This window comes from Peromyscus californicus, unplaced genomic scaffold, assembly GCF_007827085.1.
Source record: "Peromyscus californicus insignis strain IS unplaced genomic scaffold, ASM782708v3 Scaffold_5__1_contigs__length_169319896, whole genome shotgun sequence".
Taxonomy (NCBI): Eukaryota; Metazoa; Chordata; class Mammalia; order Rodentia; family Cricetidae; genus Peromyscus; species Peromyscus californicus.
In genome coordinates this window covers 64161247-64184550 of record NW_026294573.1, presented here as the reverse complement: position 1 = coordinate 64184550, position 23304 = coordinate 64161247, and the positions used below count along the sequence as shown (strand labels likewise).

General features: G+C 41.6%; 1 protein-coding gene across 6 annotated transcripts in view; it reads right to left on the bottom strand.

Annotated features, from left to right (window-relative positions):
• Slc24a2 (solute carrier family 24 member 2) overlaps positions 1 to 23304 on the bottom strand; it is a 241659-nt gene that overhangs the window by 99391 nt on the left and 118964 nt on the right. The gene's annotated exons all lie outside the window — the stretch shown is intronic.

The following is a 23304-nucleotide window of genomic DNA, read 5'->3' as shown; positions in this document are numbered from 1 at the left end:
CCTTTCTCCTGTCCCCACCAATTTACAGTTCCTATTCTACAACAGAAATCTCCGTTCAGGTAGGAAATGTTGACTAGAACAGAAGGCACATAAAGGTCAGGTCATCCACCTGGGAAGAACACCAGACAAAGAGACACTGAAATTCCATTGGTGTGACCCAACTGGATGACTTTGCTTCCCCAACTCAAATGGTATTTCCTTCTTATATAGAGTGGGGGCCATTCTGGGGCCTTTCTAGTGATGTACAGGTGCTTTGTAAGCTCCACAAGCTCCACTGCCCCTGTCATTTTACCCCAACCATGGGTGGTTACAGCAAGAACAAAGCAGAACCTCAACCTCCTTCCCCTGGGCAACCTCTGGTCCTTCGCAGGGAGTCTAAGCAGACATGAGTCTGTGGTAATAATAATATATGTGAAGAGGGGTGCAGGGCTGTTCAAAAAATCTTCACCAGCTGCATACTCTCCAGTTTTAGGTCCTGCACACACGTCATATAAAGAATGTTATGTTTCCATATTCCACATGCAATGTGTTCCCCTGTGGAAAAGATGGAGAGGATACTTTGAAATAGAAACGGCTGGCTATGTGCCACTTATGATTGGCATGCTCAAAATCTTGGAAAATAAGAAAATTAAATCCACACTTGGTTCTCATGTGTGATATAACAAGATAAGTTTTGATCTTTAAAAATATATTTATTTTATGTGTATGGGTGTTTTGTATGCATGTATGTCTGTGTATCATGTACATGCATGGTGCCCTCAGACGTGGGTGTGGGGTCCCCTGGGACTGGAGTTATAGACAATTGTGAGTCACAATGTGGGTGCTGGGGACTGAACTGAGGTCCTCTGGAAGAACAACCGGTGCTCTTAACAGCTGAGCCATCTTTCCAGCTCTATGTGTGATATAATTTTTAAGAGTAATAAATTTGTTACTTAATAAAGTTGATATTAAATATTTCATAGACATTCAATCAAATATTTAATGATCTTTAATTTTGTTGAAATGCCTTTTTGGACCCTGGAATCAATGGAATGTATGTCCCCTTCTGTTTCCAAACATTGTTAGAGATCCATGTAGAACTTGTATGTGTCAAACACAGACAGACAGACGGACAAGTTCTGGATTGGTGATAATTTCCCAGCACAGCCTGTGGGTATCAGTAAATTTGCCATAACTTGTTCTTTGGGGGTTATCTCTCAGTGACATCTTGAAAAGTACCATAAGAAACGATCTCGGATGCCCTAGTTGCCAAGAACAAGCTTGGAAATGGAAGTGGACCGGAAGCTGTCCTTTGATTTCTCTCTCTGCTCTGAAAGGCGCTCTGTGAGCCCGTTTCTCAAAGGCAAGTTCTTTGTTCTTCCACATCAGACAGCTCAACACATGGATCCACATTCTACAGAGTAACCCTTGGGGGAAACTTTCCAGCGCAGCCAGCTCAGCCTTTGGACCTACACGGAGACGAGCTGCCAGAGCACGCCTTTACAGTTAGCAAATTTATACCTTGTGGCTAAACGGGGAGCAAATAACGATGAGCCCGACTGATACCCCAGCTATAGCACAGAACATAAAGGAACAGAATGAAACCAAGGAAGAAGAAAGGGCGGGCTTTCGAAGAGCAAAACTCCTCAGCCAAGGGTTTGAATTTTTAAAAGTGTATGTAACGAAATTATTTGAGGAAGAAAAAAAAATATCCCAAACTACATTTTGGCCTGAATGAAAGAAAAAAAAAATTTTTCCTCACTGATTTTTTTTTCTCTTACAAGCTAGAAGGATCATAAAGTAAGGAAGCTGAAGGAACACGCCCAGCACAGATTCTGTACAGGGAAACCTCTGGAGCCTTTTCAAGATGTCCTGCTGTGTAATGTCAACAGAAGTTGATAGCGTTCATTTTCTTTCAAGTCTGATTTGCAGACATGAACATGCATCAGGTTCGTAATGGCGCGTAAATGTAGGTGACACAGAAAAGTGTGACATGTGATCAAGACCATGTCCCGCCCTGTGGCGATTGCTGGTGCTCACCTCACTTAGGCTCCCAGTCCTGATGGTGCATTACTGACTGAGTTTGGAATTCAATGGTGAAGGTAAACAACTGGAAAAGAAACCGTGTACGGTTGTGTGCCATGTGTATGGCCAACGGGTTGACGTTGGTGTCACAGATTTATTTTCAGGGCTATAGAACACCTGAGAAGTTTATTGTGTTGTATGTTAAACAAGACTTCAATCTTGGTGTTCTTATAGTGCACTTTAAAAAGTATACATTTTAACACAGTTCATTGTCTTTTGATAATATATCAATACTATCAATTCTGACTGCACTAACTTGAAAGCCCGGTTCCTGTGGTCAGTTCAAAGACTCACGTACAGGAGAGGTCTGTTTAGCCAGTCTGTAGCACACACAGCGATTCTCCAGCTTATTTAAGAGACTTCCTAGAGGACATCCTGAAGGGGCTTAGGTGACCAAAGCAGGCCCCTCTATCCTACAGTAACAGGAACCAACCAGGCCAGGGTGTTGGAAAGAATTCTGCAATTCAATTTTTTTATCTAATGTAAATGGGTCCCTCCAGCATTACTCTGAATTAGTCATGTGGCGACTGCATTGAACTCAAGCAACTGGAATCATACAGTATCTAATGTCTTTCTTAGAGAAAAGTGCTACTTGCACATGGGAATTTTATTAGCTACTTATGTTTTGAAAGTGCTCTGCCCCTAGATGATAAAACCTATTACCTGTTCAGAAGAATTTTAGATAGAAATCCCCCTCAAATCTTTAAATAGTTTTTGTTTGTTTGTTTGTTTGTTTGACCCTGAGAAGTCACTGGCTGGGAAATGGTTTCACTGTATGGCACATGCAGTTTTGATGTAACTCTATACACAGCTTTACTGCTCCTCCATTCTTTTCCTGGCACATGAAAATGAGAAAATGAGGCAAATATTGCATAGTCCAACTTCTTTGGACCACACAGTGAGACATGCCTGTGGTTCACTCTGACTTGCAATTACTTGCAAATTATACAACCAAGTTGGTCACCATAAAGACTTCACATGCCAACTGACAAGTCTGGAAAATGAGAGGTGGTTTTCTGAGCCAGTGACTGGGTGTAGGACAGAGCAGAGAGAGGAGCATTCTGAATGCTGCAGCAACAGTTATTAACTTCCATTTCAAACCTTCTACCAAGTCCCATGAAACATACCAAAGACCAGGCAGCAGTATAAATAAAGGACATGTAGACAAACTTAAAGGTATTATTTTTCTGGTCATAAATGTGACCCAAGCCAGATATTCTAGAAATTAAAAGGTGAATTTGATCTTAAACTGGCATTAATTTTAACATCCCAGGATTGAGAAGGTTGAGCGAGAGGTGACTTGACTGAATGACATTTACTAAAAATGATGTATTCCTTTTCTGTCAGTGTACTTTTCTGTAACAAAACTGCATTTAAATCATCTTCCTCAGATAAAGCTAGATAACCTCAAAGCCTACTGGAAAGATGAGGTAACAGGCACAACACCTCAAACTTAAAAGGAAGGAAAGAAGCCCTCCCACCTCTCAGATGGAAACCCATCTCCTGGTCCTGCCTTCTACCAGGTACCAGCATATCCCTCAAGACACCAACAGAGGGCAACTTAAGTAATTGCTTAGCGATAAAAAGAAGAGACAAAAATTCAGATGACTTTAGACTGTGTACTCATGTCACACTCCCTGTCAATCCTTCAGGAAAGTAAAAAAAAAAAAATCCTGCCTGAAACTGGTAGCCCTGGATGACCCAATATCCATCATAGTTCTGCTTTACAGAGACATCAGATGGGGGAAAAGCTAGAAATGCCCCAAGTAAGAAAAGTTATCACAGAAGCTCATACTCCAAAAGCAAAGCCGTTTGATCATTTGTTTGAATAGATCATCTCCATCATCATGAAATATTTGGGGCAGTAGAAAGAGATCTGAAAATAGATAATCCCTGAATAGAGAGAGTAGACAATAAATTGCCTGGAGAGAGCTAGAGAACATCATTCTATTTTTTAGATTATTGTACAAGAGAAGAAATCAAGTCAGCTGAGAAGTGGTAGTACATGGAATTCAGGACCAGTGTTGGATGTTTGTGGTTTTTTTGTCCTGTCTCTTCTCAGCTATATAACCTTGAGGAAGTGATCTCATTGCTCCATGCTTTAGCTCCTTCATCTGTGAAATGGGGATAAGGATATCTGAGATATAGTGCTGTTGTGATGGTTAGGTGACATACATGTCTGAAGAGCTTCCACAAGACAAGGGAATAACAGCTTAAAGTAGTTCGAGGCCGTAAACTAGACTTGGGAGCAGGGTGGCATCTATGGGAAGCAGGCCAGTTCATTGATGAGGGTGGAGGGAGGTGGGTTAAGTAGGAATCTAGGCAGGGTCCCGTAGGCATGTCCTAGCTTGGCATCTGTGGAAGGAGATGACACAACAGATTCCAATTCTTTGACTTGGCTTCTGACTCCATCCCTGTCCCTTCTGAATGACACAGCATGGACAAGGTGGGGCTAACAGCTCATGTCTTCAATGCCCAAGGCTCTTAGGAGGTGAAGACTGACAGAAGATAGAATGCAGACAGAATCTCACACAACCCACAGAATCTCAAAATCTGAGTGTGCTATGATGCTTTCCCTCGTAGGATGCTGCTCACACAGGTGGAAAAAGGAGCATGGGATCAGAAAGCTGTGGACCCATCCTGAATTCAGGCTCTGTTGGGGTGCTTTCCTTCTCTGTCCAGATTCTGGATTAGAGGTTCCCACATGCAAGAAGCCAGTCTGTATACAGATGATTCATGGATATATCTGGTACAGGCAAGCATGGGAGGGCTGGCTATCTCTTAAAAGCCATGATTTGGCTAAGGAGGGAATTAAAGTCTTTTCATAACTTGAGGAGAAACTTACTATGAAAGAGGGCAGATTGTTACACTAGAAGGTGAGAAGAGGCATGGCTTGGACTCTACTAAGATTGTTAGGAAATATAATTTGGAAATGATCAGTAAGTAAAGCAGACACTAGAGTAACATCAGAATACAGACAGACCTGGACTATTATTGACAAACTTATATAATTATGTATAATCATTGCTGCTAACTGTTGATCATATACTGTTATCAGAAGCATTCTGAACAATTATGGACATTGACTCTTGAACATCCACACCTCTATCTACCTGTCACCTATCCTTTCTTCCTATCATCCATCTATCTATCCATCCATCCATCCATCCACCCACCCACCCATCCACCCATCCATCCACCCACTCACCCACCCACCCGATCTATCTATCTATCTATCTATCTATCTATCTATCTATCTATCTATCTATCTATCTATCTATCATCTTTCTATCCTTTTGTACATCATTATCTATCATATCTGTTCCTATCAAACATTAAGTAAACATAGACTTTACTTTTTCTTTACTTTTAAATAATAATAATTATTGTTGTGTATGTGTGCACATATCACAGCTCAAGCGTGGAGGTATGAAGACAACTTGTGAGAGTCTATTTTTTACTTCAACACTGGGAACTGAACTCAAGTCATCAAGCTTGGTGTAAGCATCTTTATCCGATGAACCATCTGCCTGACTCTCTTTCTTGAAAGATAAAAATAAATAGAAGTCATCCTAATATTTTCTTCTTGCTTACCAAATAGTCATCTTGTACACTCCATCGGCACATGAGGTCTGAGCTTTAAATAGAACTTCTTAATACCTCTTGCAGAACTGACAAACTATATTGGGTGCATCTGTACCCAGCTCCTCCACAGAACCTCCCAAACATTGTAAGTTGTAAGATCTTTGTGGACAGAATTCACCTCTGTGCTTGCCATGGTCCCTGACTGTGGCAACTTAAAATCTAATCAGGTGGCATGCCTGAGTGAACCACTTAGGTTGAACAGGAGCTGTGTGCTTCTGTGTCAGCCAGTGAAGCTCCCCAGCTGCCTGGGACATTGGTTAAATTAATAGTTGTGGTGATTATTTAGGTCCACTTCTTCAACGACTACTTAATCTTTCTTATTAAGTAGGTACACGGCAGACAGTAATCTGTGTTTTACAAATGGAGAGTGAGAGGCAGGAAGGGCCTCAGGCTGTTTCTGTACTCAGGATATGTAGCACCAGTGCCAAGTCATTTAATTTAGGAATTAACAGTCCATCTACCACTGCTACTCTTGCCTCCCCCTGAAAAATCCAGATGCTGCTAATTGACTTCACTGTATTGTTCTCGCAATTCTCCTAATTGCTAATGAACAATTTTGATATGCCAATCAAACAGTCTGTTAGTGTTGGTATAAGACACACACATTACCCTTGATTGGTTGGGAACCCAGAACATTGCTTTATCTGTTTGCAATGCTGGTAATAAAATTCAAGGCCTCAGACATGCCTGACAAGTACTCTACCACTGAGTCAGACCCCTGCCTTCTTTCTTTTCAGAAAAGAGTGTCTAAGAGGATGTGGGATGTGTGTGTGTGTGCGTGTGTGTACACATGCACATGCGCGTGTAATGCGTGTGATATGCTTGTGCACAGATGTCTACAGATGGTGCATGTATGTGACTGCATGACTAGTTCACACAAGGTACCTTTTACTCTCACTTCCCATCTCAGTTGTTGAGTCAGGGTCTCTTCCTGAGTGTGGGGATCATCAGTTAGACTATAGACTAGCTGGTCAGGGGGCTTCAGGACTCCTTTGTTTCCACCTCCTCAATGCTGGGATGCAAGCTACCATATTCATTTTTTACATGGATGGTGGGGATCCAAACTCAAACTCAGGTCTTCATGCACATGCAGCAAGCACTTTACTAACTGAACTATCTCCCCAGCCCTGGTTTCTTTTTAAAATCCAGTAAATGCTGGACAAACTAAAAATACTTTATGCAAATCAGGCACCATTCAGTAAAAATGGGTATTATTTACAGAAAGCACAGATATGCCAACTATAAATGGAATACCTCACCAAAGCTTTAAATTAATATGTGGTATAATCACTTCTATCTCCTCTACTACATAAAGATTCTGAGACTGATAGAGGATGGGTGGTTTATTCAAAGGTCACATGGCCAGTGTATGGCAGAGCTGGGGTCTGAGCTCAGATGGCTGGGCTCTGGAGCATTTGAGAGTGTTGGACAATAAGAAAGTGGAGTTTTCCTTATAGTAACCTGTGGGAAAAAAGTGGCAAGCATCAGAATTCCAAACGCAGTGAAAATATTAGGAACCATTGAGAAACTTCTACTTCTAATGGAAACCAGACGATGCCAAGTAATTGTTTGGAATTTGGGATGACAGATTTTATTTGTATTGATTAGGTACACATTTTGTTTTGTTGGGAATTGTGAGTGAGTACTTGAGAGTAGAGAAAATATAGGAATTAATTTTCTTGCATTTGTCTTTTTCAGAATTATAATTTAGACTCACCCACAATTGTCAGAGTGTTTTAAAAATATAATTTCTGTCTCCTGTGGGTCATGGAGGCATTTTCTATGGCCTTCACAATGTAACAAGTGCAAATGAGTTTCTTTCATACATCAAGTGGACCTGTATTAGAACTCAATAACTCAGCAATAGGTAGGAAAAGAGCTGTCTGGGGGCCTTGTTCCGTCTGTGGCCAGGAGCAGATCCCACTCTGCATGTTGTTTATTTAGAAGCACATGGGTGTCTAATTTTCAATTGGTTTCTGGCACTTGGAAGATGATTGCTCTTATTCCATCTTGGAAATAAGCTCAGAAAATGAAAGAATCAGCCTTAATGTTTGAATATCAATAGAGACTTTGAATAGTGAAATGTGAATAAAGACATCTATCCACTTTTTTTTTTCGAGACAGGGTTTCTCTGTGTAGTTTTTGGTGCCTGTCCTGGATCTCGCTCTGTAGACCAGGCTGGCCTCGAACTCACAGAGATCCACCTGGTTCTGCCTCCCGAGTGGATTAAGGACGTGCGCCACCACCTCCTGGCTCTATCCACTTATTTAACACCACCTATTTGATAATATTTATTGCACTCTTAATATTATGCCAGGCTGTCTTCTAAGTTCTATGAACTTAGGTGTGACCAAAACTGATAAGAGTCTTTCTCCTTATAGACCTCACACTGTGGTCTATGTTATTATGAAACTAAAGAGAAAGTGGGTAGTAGTTGCATAAGCAGGTTACCTAGGCTCTAGAATCATGTCTGCAATCATACGTTGTGACTGGTCTTTAATCCTAGACTTAATATGTTCTCTCATTTGGAGAGATGTTGGTAAAGACAATTAAAATATGAAGAACATGACCGTGTCCACAGAGTTATAAACTCAATGTATAGCAAAAATTAAGGATTAAAAGGAACCAGAAGCCTAAAGCACTAATAAAAGTAAAACTGGTAAAATTTCAAGTGTGATTCAGTTTTTCTTACCACAAAGTTCCTTGCTAATATTTTTTTTAGAAGTCTTCACAGACCGAAGTGTGAAAACAAAAGTCTGCAGGGGAAGTGACACAATGCAGTCATTGTATGCATTATAAAGCTTTTCATATGGCCTCTGTGATGTGGAAGTATAGCCTTTGTAATGCCATGTATTTATCCTTTACACATTAAAGATCCATCCTAGAAATGCTGCCTGTGCTTGCCCACCCCTGATTCCTGCAGCTCCATGACCCAATTTCCACAAGTGCAGAAAAAATAGAGACACCCTGGATTTAGTTGAGGATTTCCCAGGAATAAAATAAATGCAATGCAGCACAATTTGAATACTTCATAATATAAGTGTTACAGAAATACATTTTGGAGAAAACAATGAAACACCAAGTATAAAGTCTTTTCTGTTGAGAATGTACTGATACTGAGTGTTAGTGGCACCTTTTACTCTGCTCTTCTGTTCTTGGTTGAGGCCAAGAGGCAGCTAAAGCCATTCACAACACAGCTATGAATGAAAGTGGGACACAACCATGTGGCTGCTTCTACATGCCCTTCCCACAGGGCCTTCCATCTCTTCTCCAGCCTGTCCTTCTGTCTTGTTTATCTCATCTTTCCTTTCCATCATGGATCATCCTTTTGACAGCACACACCATTTTTATTTTATTTTATTTCTCAATATATACTATAGTGATGCTAGAGGCTCAGGAAATGAACACTTCATAATAGATAAATCACTGAGCCATATGTTCGTCTATAATGATGCTGAAGGGCAATGGTTTTTGGTTAGCCCAATGTTGATCTGTGTCACTTTCCTCATGTCTTTGATACTTCTGAAGATCTAACACCCCTTGAGTCTTTTCCCTCATCACAGGCATGTACACTCTGGCCTGGCCCCATCTTCTTGGTCTTTCGAAAGCCCTACCAGCTTAATCCTCCCTTCTTTGAACTTTAGTCAGAATGAACATTTCATGACACTGTGAAGATTGACTGGATTTGGACTCACTCAGGAGACACACCCCTGGCTTCCACACAGGTGTAACTAAGGAGGGAAGGTCTACCCTGGATGTGGGTGGCACCATCCCATGGCTGGGGTCCTGGACCAGAGAAGAAGGAGAAAAAGAGGAAGCCACTGAGTGCCAGCTCTCATCTCATTCTGCTTCTTGACTGTGGGTGTGACCAGGTGCTTCATGAGTCTGCTTCCAAGCTTTTCCCACCATAATGGGCTGTACCTCCAAACGGTGAGCCCCAATAAATCATTCCTCCCTTAAACTGCCTTTTTTTGGTCAGGCATTTGGTCAGAGCAACATAAAACTAACTAATACAAAATAATTCTTAATTGCCTAAGTGAGCCATTTTATATGTTTTATGGAACTGTAGGCTTTCCTAAGCAAGGTTGGCTGACATCTTACACATCTTTATTATACTCCATATTTTGTCTACTGTTGTGCTAAGATCACATATATACTTAGCAAACAGTGATCTTTTGTTGCTAGTCACAAGGGGTGGGCCCAGCACTTTTCAAGAAAGGCTGATGCTTAAGTAGGTAGAAGAACGATGAGGAAAAAAAGCCGGAGGTATTTAGATCTGCCATTTGACTTTTAGGTCATAGCCAGCAGATAGTATTTGATTAGTATACAATGGCATCCTTGAGCTATTCTGTGGCTTGATTCCTGGGATCCTGGGTATCTTTCAAACAAATTTTTGCGTAAACATAAATTATCCGGGATTTATGCTAAGCATACAACTTCTGGGTCCTATGATAAGACCACTCTTAGTTTTAAAAGGATCATTGCACTATTTTCTATAGTAGCTACCTGTACCATTTTACACTCTCACCAGCAATGTGACTGATGAGGGTTTCCTTCATTCTGACCAGCACTGTGTGTTATCACTAGTTCTTACTTCAGACACTCAGATTGGTGCAGTGATAGCTGTGTGTGGTGACACCCTCACTGTGGCTTTCTCGGATGGTTTTGATGGTGAATATTCTCCAGTGTGCTTATTTGTCCGCTATGGATCCTTGTCAGAGAACTGTTTGTGCACATCCTTTGCCTACTTTCTAGCTGGATTGTTTTTTTTATATATATATTTTGGAAATTCTATGTATACTCTATACACATTTTAAAACTTTTTTTTATTAAGAGATTTTTCTATTCATTTTACACATCAACCACGGATTTCCCTGTCCTCCCTCCTTCCACCCCCCAGTCTTCCCCCCAAACCCATCCCCCATTCCCACCTCCTCCAAGGCAAGGTCTCCCCTGGGGAGTCAGTAGAGCCTGGTACATTCAGTTGAGGCAGGTCCAAGCCCCTCTTCCCTGCACCAAGGCTGAGCAAAGTGTCTCAGCATAGGCACTAGGTTCCAAAAAGCCGGCTCATGCACTAAGGACAGGTCCCGGTCTCACTGCCTGGGGGTCCCCTAAACAGTTCAAGCTAAACAACTGTCTCACTTATCCAGAGGGCCTAGTCCAGTTCCATGGGGGCTCCTCAGCTATTGGTTCACAGTTCATTTGTTTCTACTAGTTTGCCTAGTTGTCTCTGTACTTTTTCCAATCATGGTCTCAATATCTCTTGCTCATATAATCTCTCCTCTCTTTCATCGATTGGACTCCTGGAGCTCTGCCTGGGGCTTGGCCGTGGATCTCTGCATCTGCTTCCATCAGTCACTGGATGAGGGTTCCATCATGACAGTTAGGGTATTTGGCCATCTGATCACCAGAGTAGGTCAGCTCAGACACCCTCTCAACCATTGTTAGTAGTCTATAGTGGAGTCATCTTTGTGGGTTCCTGGTGACCTCTCTAGCACCCTGCTTCTTCCTATTCCCATGTGTCTTCATTTATCATGGTCTATACACATTTTTTTGGTCAGATATCTTGTTTGAAAAACATGTCTCCTATTCTATGATTTGCTCTGTTAGACTCTAAATAAAGTTTTTCTTGTGGCAAAAACTTCAATTTTGGTGACATCCATTTTTTCCTTTTATGTCATAGTATGTGATTTTTGGATGGTCAATTTTTTTTGGTGATGGATGCTCAATTGCTATTATGCATACTAAATTTTGCATGTGCGGAAGTGCAGGAACATGTGTGTCCTGGGGTGTGGGTGGAGGTCAGAGGACAACTCTTAGGAGTTGGTTCTCTCTTTTCACCTTGTGGGGTCTGGGCATCAAACTCAGGTCATCAGGCCTGCATACAGGTGCCTCTATGTACAAAGCTATTACACATTTTAGAGAGGAAGGGTGAGTATGGTTAACTAACTCACCTTGAGATTATACAAGTTGTATGGGGAGGGAGGAGCTGGAATTGAGCAAGCAAAAAGTCTAAATGGAAACCATGTGCTTCTCTCCCCCTCATTCCCCTGCTCTGCTTGATTTGAGTGTAGAGGACTGAATCTAAGGCCTCCTACATGCTGGATAAACACAGTGGCATGCACTCTTAATGCCCAGACCACCCAGGTCCATCACTGCCTTTGCATTCCCCACAAAGACACAGAATACAATCCTAATTACCTCCCCGGCAGGATAGTAGAGTGCATTTAGAAAATGTAACCCCCCGATCTACATAGGAGTATTTAAGGATACCTGGAGCTTTAGGCATTAGCTTTACTTTGAACAAAAAGTACATGGTTTTAAAAATAAACTTCATTATTTTCAATGTCACAAGTCTTTCTAACCTTACAAGATGAGATTCATCTAATCTTATGACGTATGAAAGGAAAAATCAGAGATGAAATTGAGGCTTGATACTAGGATAGCATTTCATATTTGCTGAAAATGTTGGAAGTTTAGTCTTAAAATAATAAAAAAAAAATCTGGTTCCAAGCAGTGGCTGCGGTCTCCCAGGGCCTATCTTATCTGTTATCTGTCAATAGAACAGCGGAAATTGTGTGCAATTGAAAACAGATGTAGCCTGGCAGTAACAGAAATGGAAAGATGTGCCCTGGAAGGCCTAACTGCATTACTGTCACAAGCAGCCAAGAACTGACCAGTATTACATCAGTAGCATCTTCATGGCCAAAGACTCAGCACTATTTTCAGTTCTGGAATTAAAAATCCATTGCAAGATTGGAGGACAAGGATGCTAAGTCTCCTGATGACCACTGGCCTCAAGCCTCGGTTTGCTGGTGACAATTTCTTAAGGTGGTTTCAGAAGCTTGGAGGAGCAGCATTCACATACTTACTGCTCAGACAGCATCTCACATGCTGAGCATAATCATCAGGTCGTGTGGAATCAGTGTCAAACATTTACTGTTCAGTCAATGGCAGCAATGCTGGATGTCTCTGGACAGGACTCCAACATGCAGTGGAGATTATACTAGAGCTGTGAGCTGATTAAAGGAGATCCAGTCCCAAATCAAAGACTGCTTGTGCTGACATTTCCCTCAAAATTATGTGCCTTCGTCCTTTTTTAAAGTTTTTAGAATGAGAAATGTCAACCTGAGGAAAAGTTCAGAATAGCCGTGTCTCTGACACTTAGGCAAAATCACTGTTATTTTCTGTACTTGTTTTGTTAACAAAGTATATTTTTTTTCCTGAACAATTTAAAGTGAACTATTAGACATGGTAATATCTTGAGCCCAGAACATTTTACAAGCTCGTGTGGAGTGTGCAGACATACTCCTGTGCAGTCACAGTCACTGTGTGTGTGTCTTGTATGCAAGCATGGTAATGGGGACACGTTGCACTAACAGGCAGACACATACTAATGGTGCTGCTGTTTACTTATTGACAGTTTTATGACCAACACTGTCAGTTTTGTTTGTTTTCTACTTCTGTCCCAAGTCTAGTTATGGAAAACAATTAATGTCACCACTTGCTAAGGCTTCTTCCTTTCCCCTTTCTTATACTTTCTCATGAGAACAGATCGTCAAACGCCACTAAATTCACTAAAATATTTTGCTGTGGCACAAGCACTTTGTTTTAAAAAGGCTTTTAAATACATTTGTTTATTTTATTGTGCGTGTGTGTGCATGGACCTGCACTTGCCATGGTGCATGTGTGTGGGTCAGAGGTCAGCTTACAGGAAGCTGGCTCTTTCCAGCACCCTGTGGGTCTTGGAGATCAAACTGGGGTCATCAGGCTTTGCAGCAAGAGCCTTTACCCCCTGAGTCATCTGCTGCACTAAGTACAATTTTGCTGACAATGTTTGGTGTTTACTCATCGCTGGACACACTGTTCACAAATCTGTAAATATAAACATTATATACTGCCATGACTTTTCTTTTTTTGTCTGAACAGGAAAGGAGCTGCTTTGTTAGAAGGGAGACACAAGGGGGTCTGGAGGTGTACAATGCCTTGTGGTGACTTGGCTGTAAGGGCAAGAATAGAAAGAAGCAACTGCTCTGTATATTAAGTTTGGGAAGAGGAGGATTGTGGAAGTCTGAGACTGGCTAAGTTTTGAACTACACATCCTTTGGGAGCTAGAAGGTACACTTCCAAAGGCCACATGGGCTCATTGCTCACTGGCAGAAAGGAGGAGCCATGAAAGGACCCTTCCAGTCCATTCAATCAACAGCAGCCCACACTGGGAATGGGAGCTGGCAGAGGTGAGGAAGAGCAGAAGGCAGCATGGAGCATTTCACACACGCTGTCAAGCTCTCAATTAGTTCACACTCTTCAGGAAAAAGCTGGGATGTCACTGCAGATGGTCTGACTCCATTCAGTGGGCACAGACTGGGCAGGGTGCCCACGGTCTGCTCTGGGCATCAGCCGCCTCTTGCCGACTGCTTGTTCTAAATGCTGCCTCTGCAGGCGCTGGTAGCCTTGAGGACAGTTTACATCTGTGGTTGTACTCAGTTTCAAAGACACACAAAGGGGGAGGCAGAACCCCCAAAGCCCCCCAAAACAAAAACAAAACCAATAAGAAAATAATGAAGGCCTCCCTTTTTACTTGTCTAGACATTTTTAAAAATGGGTACTGGCTACACAGCCTCATCAGTACCAAAGGGAATAAAACAAGGGTTCAGAGAAACACCTAGCCTCATGTTAGGGTGTCTTCCACAGTTGTCTTCTGGCTTTAGAGGAATTAGTTGTCTCCCTCAAACACCTTTTTCAGAATTAGAAGGAAGTGGAGCTCAAAATGACGAATCAATTGGCCTGGGTAAGTAAGGCCAGCCAGTGACTCAGCAGAGGGGGCTGGGTCACAGTGTGTCTGATGAGTATAATTTTCCACCACATCTCTGCTGTTTGGAGCTACTCAGCTCGAGAGGCCAGCTGGAGACCTGACCAGGTGGAGTCAGCCTGCATTGTGGGGGTAGTCGCTTCTTGAGCTTTGTGCTAGCCTTAGTCAAAAAATGGACCGTGAGAGATAGACCAATGGCACTTAGCATTTGAACCACTTGATTTACATGATCTCCTTTAATATTTATAGCTTTGTGAGCATTATTAATCCAATTTTACTGTTAGAGAAAGAGCAGGATGAGCCCAAGACCACAGATGTAGTCCCTGGTAAAGCTAGGGTTCACATCTAGCTCTGTGGCTAAGAAGCTGGGACTCTCTGTCCCTGCAGGTTTACTACTATGAGACAGGTGGGCTTAATAAATAGTTAACCCTCCAGGAGGGCATAAAGTCACAGATTACTGGAGGGCACTTAACTATATGAGGAAAATCTTCTCTTCAAGGGACTCCCCTTCAATCCAGTACATTCTTAGGAAGTTTATGGGAAATTTAAGCAAAGTGAATTTATTATTATTGGTAGATATTAATTTGCCAGAATAATCTGAATACTTTCAATGCTCTCCAGCTCTTCTGCTTACTGAATTGGAGAACCACAAATAATCATTTAAACATACTGGAAGTCTTAATGGAATTGTGTTTTGTTCATTTTCTGGTAATGGAATAATTATTTCCCAATGGGTTTGATTTTGATATTTGCTATTTTTTTTCTTTTTAGGGGGGTCGATGTGTGAGTGGGTTTTCCCTATGTAGCCCTGGATGGCCTTGAACTCACAGAAATTTGCCTGCCTAGTCTCGTAAAGGCTGGGGTTAAAGGCATTAAGTATTTCTAAGTTTTAAGTATAAAAAAAGAAACATGGTAAGGCTGGGGAGATGATTCAGTTGGTAAAGCATCTGCCACACAACATGAAGGCGAGTTCAGATCCCCCCAGACGGACATAAAAGCCAGGCATGGTGGTATGTGTTGTAAGCCCAGCACTGCTGGGATGGGGGAGGGGGAGTCAGGGCAGAGGTAGTTGATTCCTGAGATTCACTGACCAAACAGTGTGTGTCAACTGATACGCTTCAGGTTCAGTGAGGCACCCTTTCTCAAAAATAAAGGTAGCAAACCATTGAGGAAAAATACCTAATGTTTACCTTTGAACTCCATGTGGATGCACACACACTAAAACGTCAATATGACACACACAATATATATATGCACAAAACAGACATCAAAATGCTGTAATTCAGAAGGGTAAAGCTGAGGTTGACCCTGGAGAACAGCACAAAGCATGCCAAGAGTCCTCCTGCCAATCCTCAGTGTGGGATGTCCCGTTGGACACTTAGAGGGATGTAAGCCTTAGAAATGACACATGTGGAATGTGAATGAAAGCTGTCTCAGAGGATTGCTTAATTATCAAATTAAATATGACAACATATGTAAAACCCTCTCCCTACAGGCACTCAGTAAACATATATGAGGTATAAAATGATAAGAATCTCTGACCGGGCAACTTGGTTTCCAAACTCAATAATGGCTGGCGGCCAGGTTGGAATGTCTGCATCTAAATGAATCTCTCCAAAGCTGGAGCTAAGAATTTCAGTTTCCTAAAGCTGTGGAGAAAGGGCAAGTCAGACAGGGTTACAACCTCTCAGTTTTCCTTCTAATGATGGCCACTTTGCATTTGCAAATGGTTTTTTACCAACACAAAGATTCTTTGCCAGGGCTCTTTGTTTCCTTGTCTCTCTTGTTAAAAAGGGTCACTTTCTTTTAGCTACTTCAGTGGGTCTCCAACCTTATCAGCTGTGGTACTTTGTGGAATGGCTGCGATTACTCTCCTTCCCATACCCAACTCCCTTGACAAAGGTCCCTTCCAGCACCCCCTGGCCACCCCCCCAGGTGGTAGTGGAATTTACTCCATTCTTTCTACAAGATCTTGTGATTTATTGGGCCAAAGAGTCCAGTGGAAAGGCACATGCCATTTGTTAGCATAGGCCTCAAAAAGTCTTGTATAAATAAAGATATCTATCCTTCAAAATGCTACCCAGTTTCCATATGAACATGTCCACACTACCCTGCCAGCTGTCCCTTGTAATTCCAGCCATTATCTAGATGGATGACAGAATTAACAAGCAATGAGCAAGTATTTTGGGGGCATGTATGTACTTGGACACATCCAGGTGTCTTCTGACCGACAGCTTTATATGAATTTCTAGGTCATATTAGTAATAGATCTAGATAACTAATTTCCATTATTCACATTGATAGCATTTTGTAATAGTGATTGTCAGCTCTCAAATAAGGCAGCATGGGTAGACAATAGTGTGAAAATTCACACAAGACCTTCATTCCAATCTCGTATGAGTTGAGCTGTGAAGCGGGTCAATACAGTTTGTAGGCTTGTCTGAATGCATTCATCTGCATGTAATTCATCACAGGAGCAAATCAATCTTTAAAACATAAGGCCTAGGCTGCCGAAGAGAGAGGAAAGACCAAGAGAGGGGAAACAGTTCTTGATAACTTGGAAAACACAAATATTTATTCTGTAAATCAGACCCCAAACTGTATGTTAAAAGTACGATGTTTAGTTGGTTTATAAGATCCTTCCTGCTCCAGCACAATGACTGGAGTGTATTGGATGAGTGAAGAAATCTGCCATGCCTGTTTCTTTCAGCTGGTCATTTGGTCAACAGAAAAACTTCTCGAGTCTGTTTGCAATGGGTAATGCAGAGGCTCATATTGGGTCAAAAATGCTCACAGTTAACAACTGTTGAGTGCCCAGCCCCAAGTGAGACATCTATATAATCTTCTCTAAGCTTCAGAGAACATCACAGAGGTGGGCGCAGGAAGAATGTAAGAACCAGAGCATGGGCAGAGGTGCTGTGGAATGCTGACTTCTGGTCGTGACATGCTGCTGCACTCATGAACGCATGGCAGCAGGGGATGGCTACCTGCAGAAGACCTGAACAAGACAAGACTCATTAACATTCCAGGTGGAGAATAGAGCGACTTATAAAGTTCCACTCATGGCTGATGGTGGAGGCAGTCATGCTCTTTGGAAAATGGCCCTTGCTCAAATAAACAGCCCTCACCCCACACATGCATTCAACCCTATTTAAATGCAGTGAGCTAAAATAAAAAATAAAAATAAAAAGACATGAAAACAAGAGGAAAGACTTGTTGGGAAGGAGGGGTTAGTGGAGGGGGAGAGAGATAAGAGAGGAAAATGGGGGGTTATGGTTGAAGTATATGATACTTGTGTGTGAAATAGTGAAAGAATTCAAAAACAAGAGAAAAGGAAAACTTCCTTTCTGTTGAAGGAGTCATAAGATAAAATTATGATCCTAACATATTGAAGCTGTCAGAAAGCAGGATGTCTTCTGCAACTTTAATCTGCCTGGAGCTTTTCCATGACAGCATCATCGGCTTCATCTGAAAATGGCTCTCCTGCTGTTCCTAATCCACCGGCCTCTCTGAGGAGTCTCAGCAAGGCAAGATCAGATCCAGTGGGAAAACTGTTTTGATGAGAAAGTTCAGTGTGGTTCTCTCTGTACTTCTGGGCAAAACTTCTTCCTACCCTTGGATTTATTTCAGGTGGCTGGAATATATTTTTCAAAGCACTGACTAGAATTGATATGTTTTGACTGTGAAAGGCACACATATTCACTGGGAAGTACAGATAGGTTCCGAGGAGAACACAGAGATCAGGTGAACTCTTCACTGGCCTCCTACACAGGTGGAAAAAAAAAACAAAACAAAGCACCAAAACAAAACCAACCAACCAACCAATCAACCAACCAAACAAACAAACAAAACCCCTCAACAAAACAACCACAAAATCAACCCAAGGAGCTAAAACAACTTCATAATGCAGAGATAAATGGTATTGTATAATATTAAAACTGATATAATGCAATACCTAAAAAACCCAGCATTAATGTCAAAAAATTGAATGATGTCAGAATGTCAAGGTTTTAAACAAAGAGAGCTTCTGCCTCTGTACTTCCATGATCCTTCTCATGTCTTAACCCTAATTCGGGCCCTGGTTCCAACAAAGCTTTATAAAAACACGAGGCTAGTCTGCAGGTTATAGTTTGCCAATTCATGTTTTCCAAAATATCACACTGAATCAAAGGCAGATTTCAAGCTCCATTACACTTTGTGTTTGAGTTCCTTACTCATTTCCAACTTGGTACAGCCTTGAGTTGAGTTGTGTATTTGATCCTAGGTTCAAAGGGTGAGCTAATGAAGGTGTTACATGGCTACCAGCATTAGATTTTTAAAAAGATGGCTTTGACTGATTGGAAGGAGACTGATCAATACAATAGTGATAATCAGGAATGCTAGTGATGAGGGTAACACATAAGACTAGTGACTCTTCTGTGGTCCAAGTTATCAATGACCATAGATACAAAACCTGAGCTCATATGCCACATGACACTCTCCCATGGGCTTATTCCTGAGATTCTTCTATGACTTCCGTCTTAGTTAGGGTTTTTATTGCTGTGAAGAGACATATAGCCACAGTGACACTTATAAAGGAAAACATTTAATTGGGGTGGCTCACTGACAGTTCAGGGGTTCAGTCCATTACCAGTATAGTGGGACATGGTGGTGTGCAGGCAGACATAGTGCTGGAGAAGGTGCTAAGAATTCTACATATTTGATCCACAAGCAACAGGAAGTGAAGTGAGTGTCACATTAGACATGACTTGAGCATATATCAGACCTCAAAGCCCAGCCCCAGAGTGACACACTTCCTCCAACAAGGCCATATCTAGTCCAACAAAGCCACACTTCCTAATAGTGCCACTCCCAATGAGCTTATAGGGGCCAATTACATTCAAACTATCACAGCATCCCCCTGCCTCACTGACTTCTCATAAGTCACAGGTGCTCTACTTTGGCCTATTCTTAAATGATACTGTGGCCTTCAGTTCTCTTAAGAGACATCTCTAGCCCTGACTTGGTGCACTCCAAATATGTAGCTGTAACTGTCCACCTTCCATATCCATTCAGTGTCTACTGAGCAGAGCAAACTTAAAGAGGTTGACGTTAACTTTCCTGGATGTTAAGAGGTAAGAGTCCTCTGTGTGGATGGAGCTAGTCTCATCACTAATTTGTATGTTATAAAAATATTTCATTTCTTTGGTTTACTTTATATTTCTTAAATATCTTTTAAGGTCATTTAATTTGATGTGTATGTGTGTGTGCCTGAGTGTAATATGTGCATCAGAGCATGCATGTACTAGAAGGGGCCAGAAGAAGGCACTGGACCCCTTGAACCTGGTTTTATAGGTGCTTGTAAGCCATCCAATGCCAATAATTAAACCTAGGTCCTCTGTGACAGCAGCAAGTGCTCTTAACTACTGAGCCATCCACCCAGGCCCTTGTAATCATTTTTTTAAACAATTGAAGTAATTTATGTGTTGAAATGATAAAAACAATGCATGTTCACTGGGAAGTTTTGACTCCCTAAGTCTAAATATATTAATCTTCCATATCCCTTCTAGGGGAAGAAAATATCACTAATCCCATTTGGCTGTTTAAGAAGAGAAAAAAAAAATCACTTAATTACTATTTTCCCCTCTCCCCAACACCTATTCCAACATCAAATGCCACGGATTCTCCCAAAACATGTCTTTGTTTTTTTCCTGAAATAAGATAAGCACCAAAAGTAGGCCTAGAAAGGATCTAGCTCCCATATGTTCAGGGTAGGGTTTCCCCTGATAAAGAGGCAGGGGTTGGGGAGGAAGCGAAGGGGGTACAAATAATAGCGCTCAATTTCCAGATGAGTAGATGGGGGCACTGGCATGCCTTTGGCAAGTTTAAAACTGCATAGTGGTGAGAGCTGGCTTAGGTGCTTGGCTTCCCTAGGTCTGTAGCTAGAGTTTTTCTCTCCGGGTCCCACCAAACCCCGGCAGTCCCGTAGCCCACTTATAAAATATACACACAAATACTTCTATTATCTAAACTGTTCAGCCATTAGCTCAGGCCTACCATTGTCTAGCTCTTACTCTTATACTCAGCCCATTTCTGTTAATCTATGTCGCCATGTTTTCCATGGCTTTACCTGCTGCCTTTACATGATGTTCCCTGGACGGAGGCTAGTGTCTCCTCCCCTCTGCCTTCCTGTTCTCTCAATTCTCCTCTCTGCTAGTCCTGCCTATACTTCCTGCCTGGCTACTGGCCAATCAGTGTTTTATTTATCAATCAATCATCCACAGCACAGGTAGCCCAAACACTAGGAGATGTTCCAGTTTTTGGCCGACTGCACACTTTTCCTGTCCTGTCATTTGTGTGCACATATCTGGATCTGAGACCAGAGGGGGGAATAGTCAAGCAATCAGGCCTCATGGCTCTTGGAGAGAGCTGGATGATTTCAATGGCTATGTGCCTCGTCACCATCTGGCAAGGGCCTGAGCAGAGAGGAGTGCTGAAACACTCAATATCCATGGCTGGGGCCAGATAGAAGAGTACTGAAACCACAGGGTCAGTTTTCCAAGCCAACAGCACATTTCTCTGGGAGCTAAGTTCAGTCATACAGAGTACACTTAACTGTCGACTAAGGCAAACTAGTCCTGCTTCCACAGAACAAAGAGCTTGTCTTGACTGCCAACTTGGGTTTTGTGACTACAAGATCCTGCTTCTAGAGATGGCATCTGTTTTTTTTTTTTTATGTTACAGGTTTAAATAAATTCAACAATCATCTGCCCACTTGTAAAAAAAAAAATCAGTGAATCTGATTTAGTAGTTACAGATTAGTGTGGTATTTGCATATCAAATGTAAGCTGCCAGAACCCTATTAAGAAGAAATTTTCTTCTATATGTTAACTGTTTTAAAGATCATAAAAATATGCTTTACTTACACTGGCATTTTACTAATTCGGAGGACTCTAAAGTATGAAAGTATTATATTTAATCCTCCATCCCACTGAAATGTCATGGTTTTCATTAATATTATTTTTTTGAAGTGTCTCTAGCTAAATTTTTATTCATCAGCATCATCATTGTTTGTGTGTGTGTGTATGTACGATGCATGTGGGTGTGGGGTCAGAGGACAACTTTTGGGAGTTGGTTCTCTCCTTCCAATGTAGAAGCTAGAGGCAGAATTCAGATCACCAGGCTTGCAGAGCAAGTGCTATTACCTGAGCTATCTCCCCAGCCCTCTAGATTAGTTGTGCGTGTGTGTGTTTGTGTGTGTGTGTGTGTGTGTGTGTGTGTGTGTGTGTTGCACTCATGCAATTTTATCCTTAAATTAGCATCTATTTTAATTAGCACACATCAGGTTTCTTTGTGGAATTTTCATGCATATTTACTTCTGGTTGATCCCTACCCTCTCAGAGGTTTTGGTATGGCGCTGCTACTTCACACATTTCGACCCACCAACATTAAATCAGGGAGGCTCCAGAAGCCCCCAAATAACACGGCCTACTTCCATTGCTCTTGGTTGCCCATATGAACTAGATGGCAAGACCTTCTTGTTGAAGACACAAGGCATTTTGGTTGCATAGAAAAATCAGATGAATGTAGGTAGAAGACAGGCTTCTTGGGGGGCACAGTGGCATGTTTATAACTTTAAGGTAATGGGTACTAAGTGCCTGTTAGTACAAAATAGGAGGTATGCGTTTCACATAGGTTCACCTACTGTAGCCGTACAAGCCTGTGAAAGGAGACAGGGGGAACTGAGGAAGGGAATGAACAGATCTGTTGCTCAAAGGATGTAAAAAGTGGAAGAGCTGACAGCTGAGCACAAGTGAGTATGTCTCAGGTCTGTGCCCTTGAACAATCAACAATGCACAAATTAAAATAGCTTTTTAATTTCAATTGCGGTTTCTGTTTTCCTTACTTGACTCCAGCTTGTATACGTTTTCATGTGAAATCATATGACTGAAGTGTAGAGAACTCACACTGATGTTTTGAAAAGCACGGGTTTTCATGTTTCAGTTACGGAATGCGTGAGTGTCTGGTTGTTATATAGAATATCTACCATTGTTGACAGGGCCTGTTTGCACGGGTGCTTTTCCAAGTCTGTGACTCTATTGGTCTTCTCATTCTGTGAGCTCTCCAGCCTAAAAGCATATTTACCTAAATAAGGGCTTTTTCTCTACACTAACCACAATGAAACATTTCAGAGCAGATTTTGAGCAAGCATGAAACTAAACAAGGCGATTAAGAGAAGTACAGCACTTGCTGGTGAGAAAATATCCTATTCTTTCATTACATCATTTTGTAAAGTTTCTCTAGATGCTCCCTGAAGAGAACATGATGATTATTCAAGCTATATACTGTACAAACAGTATAAAGAGTTAGATCAGTGAGCCACTCAGACATCTTGGTACATTATAAATGCTACTCCCGGAGGTCACTCTTAAGGGATAATGACACAATTCTATTTACATTCATCTGCAAAAGCCAAGCTACCTGGAACTTCCACCACATTAGGAATATCATATGCTAGTGGCTGGCTGTAAAACTGACACTTTTTTTTCTTAATGTCTCTGCTCTTGTTCACTGTGCTGAATTGTTATTATTTGTAAATAAGGGCTATAGTATTCATAAACTAAGTTTAGGGCATCTAGTTGTATGAGAAAAATGGGGATTTTTTAATATTAAATTCTCCATTACAATAAACATAGTATGTTTTCCACCATGGTAGTAAAGAATAAATATGCTTAAAAATGTGGCGCCAAAGAGGGTTAGATATGAAAGAGTGGGGTTTAGAACGAAGGTGGGAAGGTTGAGGA